We start from the raw sequence: 4,686 nt of genomic DNA on the forward strand, positions 1-4,686 counted from the left end.
AGTGTGTGAGACAAAGTCACACCATCTTCGCTTCCAAGGAAGATTCTGGCTTTGTTGTTGTTGGATGCTATAAAGTCAGAACCTACTCTTAACTGACCCTCCAAGGTTTTCAGAGGCAGACAATCACCCCCATGGATTGCCCATCCTTCTTCCTGCAGAGCAGCTGGTGGACTTGAACCACATGCCTTTGGGGTACAACACAGCTTCTTACCAGGAGGCTACTATACTCATTATATAAACAGATGTATTTCTTTATTTAACATGTTGCCGCACACTTTTAAAATTGACGACCATGCTTAGAAACACATTTGCCATCATTTGCGGCAACGTGTTAAAAATATTTTAATCTTATTTATTAACAAAGTTCAAATACATTGTTTTTCACACCAGATCTTTCCCATTTCCTTCACCCCACCCCACCTATCAAATTGCGTGACCATATGATTAACATGCTTCCCCATCCTCACCCCTTTGCTTCCACCCTCCCCACTCCGATCCTCATACATGTTGTATAATAATGATTTTTATACAGTATTTGTCCTTATGAGACTGAATTAGTTCACTCAGCATAATGCTCTCCAGTCCCTCCCACGATAGGTAGTGATTTATAAAATCATTGCTCCTGCATGCTGCATAGTGTTCCATTGTGTGAGTACACCGTAATTTCTCAATCCATTCGATTGTGATTGCACATCTGGGCTGTTTCCATGATCTTGCGATGGTGAATAACGCTGCTAGGAACATTGGCGTGCAAGTCTTTGTTTGAGCCTCAGTTCTCATTTTCTCGAAGTATATTCCAAGCAGTGGAAGAGCTGGGTCATATGTTCACATTTTTTAGGAAGCGCCAACTGCCTTCCAGAATGGTTGTACCATTTAAACAGATGTGTTTGTTCTTCTCATCATGGTATATTCATTATTCTTTGTCAACATCGTAATTCATATCTGTCAGCCCTTCCACCGTCCTTATTCCGTATCATACTTTCTTACATATGTGGCTTCTGTCGTGTGTTTTTTGGTTTGAACTGACTCCTAGCTGATAGGGGGAGATTGAGGCTGCCCTTCCTGGTCCTGACATCTCCCCTTCAAAGTGATATCTTCTACTGTTGGCATGTCTACAATGTCGTCTACAGCAGATCTGCCCAATCCAGTGCAGTGTTTGAGTTCTTGATTGCTGCTTCCATGAGCATTGGGTTGTGGATTCATGTGATATGACACCCTGGACACATTCGTTCTTTTATCCATTTATCGTGATGTTTGTTGGTTCTGGAGTGAAACTCTGGACACATTGATTTTTTTATCCATTTATCGTGGTGTTTGTTGGTTCTGGAGTAAGACCTTTGGTTTTCTTTGTGTTGAGTTGTAATCTGTACTGAACACTGCCGTCTTTGATCTCCATCAGCGAGCGCATCAGGTTAAGTTGTTAGGTGCCGTTTAGACGACGATGGCAGATCTGAGCCTTGTCTGTCCCGCTCCATCCTGATGGTCCCTGCCATGCTTAAGCACATTGCTGCAATGTTAATCCGTCTCCTTGAGGGTCCTCCTCTCTGCCTCTGACTCTCCGCCTTTCCCAGCATGATGTCTTTTCCCAAAGACTGGCCCCTCTTGACCCTGAGTATGTGGGGCCAAATTTCACTATCCTTGCCTCTAAGGAGCCACCCTGGCTGTGCTTCCCCGAGACAAATTTTTGTTCCTTTTTCAGTCCACGGATAGTCAACACAATTCCAAGGCATTGATCCTTTGCTCTTTCTCATTAACTAATCCAGCTTGCAGATACATAGGAAGTAATTGTAAATACCGTGACTTGGATCATATACCCTTCATCTTTAAACGGACATCATTGCTTTTTAGCACTTTGGTGAGGTCCTTGATACCACATTTCCCCAAAGCATCACTTCTCTTTATTTCTTGGCTGCTACCAAGAACTTCACTTTTTTGCCGGGTAGTAAAGATTGTATCTACATGTTGAAGAGTATTAAGTCTTCCTCCACTCCTGATTTCACATTTCTTCATCTTGTCCATACTCTCTGGAGCTGTTGAGGCTAAAGGAATCCTTAAAACTGTTGCTGAGATAATCTTTAACCAAAACTATTGCTTGAAATCTTCTATAGACCTAACAGTTTAACTTAATTAGTGAAGAATGTGTGCCTAGCGTTGGTGGCCCTTTAAAGAGTTATCTGCATGGGATCAAACTGACAAGAACTCCAGAGATTAGAAAGGAACCCTAGGGTTCAGTGAGTTTCTGTTAACAGTGAAGAAGCAACTGGGAAAGACTGAGAGTGGTTCAATGCTATTGAACTGTGCATGTAGAAATTGGTGAATTGGTCTATGGTCTAGGTACAGTTTTAGTTAATACAACAAAAAAAAAGACTAATACCATGACCAAAACGGCAAGCTTCCGGCATGTAAGGCCGTGAAACTAGAGGAAATTTTCAAGGGAGAAATAAAGTGAAGAAACCCAGATTGATCTCGAGGAAGCTTTGAGAGTTTTAGACGTCAGGGGAAAGGAGACCCTGAGAAGATGTGACCAAGGGTGAGGAAGACAACCGAGCCAGAGCTTCTTGGAAATCAGAGTGAATAAAGAGCGTGAACAAACGATGGCCGATGTGTTGGTCAGGCGAGATAATGACTGAGGATGGGCCACATTCTCCAAGGGAAAGTGGCGACGGCTGCTGCTGACCTCCACAGAGCGGAAAGAAATGTGACCGTTAAGCTACTCAAAGCCCACTTGAGTAAATACAGAAGCAAAACCAGGTTTTCAGAGACCTGTTTTAAAATGTTATTTCTCCTGGCTTCTGCTATAAAAAAAAACTACATTATTTTAGTCATTACCTTCAATTTGCGTTTCGCTTTGCTTTATTTGGTATGTGTTTCTTGCTAATGCCTCACGTGTTAACCAGCGCAGTTAAAGAATACATCCTCCCCCCCTTCAAGGTCTTCTCATCGCTGCAAGGACAGGGGAGTAAGTCAGTTACACCGAATCATCCAACAAATTCCAGTATTTTGGAAAGAGCAAATTTTTTAAATTAGACCTTCACACACATAGACATTTATTTGTTCAGGGAAACTTTCTCTTTTTTCCTCCTATAGTTATCCTTGTATAATTTTGTAATGCGCATTTAAATACTTTTTCTACTAAAACCAGCATTTGTCGATAATTCAACAGAGCTGATAAGAAGAAAGCCTTTTGTACTGGAAGTTTCTGTGGTGCAGTGTATTTAATAACCGTGACAACTCAAGAATTTTAAGCAGACTCGCCTTCTTGTCTGGGATCTGCCGGCACCAGTGTGTCTCCTCTGGCCAGCCTCGAAAAGCACTGTTTCAGCCAAAACTGTGCTAATGATGGTCACCCAGATTTTAACAGGGTATTTTTAAGTCTCAATATTCCCAAGTTCTTAAAAAAACAAACAAACGCACGAACAAAAAACACCAAAACAAAACCAGCACAACTTTTGCCCATTCAGAAGCTTTCAAAAGCTGCCACTCTTAAAATATGTGGCAAATTAAAAAAAAAAAAGGTCTGAAATGGCTTTACAGCCTTGAGGAAACAAAGACTGGTGTGTCCGGGTGGCTGCAGGGAGCTGCGCTGCCTTTGTATGATTTCAGAGGTGAATTTAGATGCTGGAAGATAGATGGCTGCCCGACGCAGCTTGACATAGATTCAGGCAGCTGCTCCTGGGCTCGGTTTCATTAGCTGGTAAGTGCGCCAGCAGAAGCGGCAGAGCAAGGCTCCAAATGCCAAAATGACAGTGAGAACAGTGGAACAATACGATATTCACCAGGCGATTGTAATCTTGGCGATTAAATGTCACCCAATCAGTTTCCAGGGTTTAAAAACCAAGTATGAAGTTGTTAAGGGACCCAAGTTGTCCTTCAACCACTTGGGGCGGGGGGAACTTTTACCTTTTTTTTGTGGTTGGCATTTAGTTTTTTGGATTTTTTTTTTTTTTGGTGGGGCTAGGGCTGAGAGGGGGCAGGGGATATAGAGGTTGGTCTGTTTAAAGGAAACAAACAATTATAAAAACATTGTAAACCATGCCAGTAATAATAATACAGTCATGCCCGCTACCCTAAAACACAAAACTACAGTCAAAGAAATACTCACCATTTCAACCAGAAAAATGAATATGCCTCAATAAATATAACTAATTCCTGTCCTCAATAAATGTAACTAATTTCTATCCTCAATAAATTCTGTCCTACCTACCTGACTTACTGATTTCAAAGATGCTATAATGTGGAAACTCTGGTGGCCTAGTGAGTAAGGAGTTTCTCTGTCTGTCAAAGGCAGGGAATTTGAATCTCCCAGCTCCTCTGTGGGGAAAAGATGGGCAGTCTCCTCCCGTGAGATTTACAGCCTCTGAAAAATCTGCTGAAGGGTCAGCTGTGAGTCGAGTCCAACGCCATGCCATGACTTAAGGTTTTTAAATAACTTTTATTTATTTAACTCAAGTGGGTGATGTTTCAGAATGTGTGTTTTTATAAGTATATATAGACATCTTTATTTTTTAAAAAATGACTTATTCATAGCAAATACATTTTTTAAGAGACATAAACGCAGGTTATATACCTGGATTTCACCTGATGGTATGCATAGGAATCAGATCAATTACATCTGTGGAAAGAACCGCTGGAGAAGCTCAATATCAGCTGTGAAAACTAGGCCAGGAGCTGATTGTGGAAGAGACC

The sequence above is a fragment of the Elephantulus edwardii genome, unplaced genomic scaffold, assembly GCF_000299155.1.
Source record: "Elephantulus edwardii isolate Elephantulus edwardi_28Jun2011 unplaced genomic scaffold, EleEdw1.0 scaffold00011, whole genome shotgun sequence".
Classification (NCBI taxonomy): domain Eukaryota; kingdom Metazoa; phylum Chordata; class Mammalia; order Macroscelidea; family Macroscelididae; genus Elephantulus; species Elephantulus edwardii.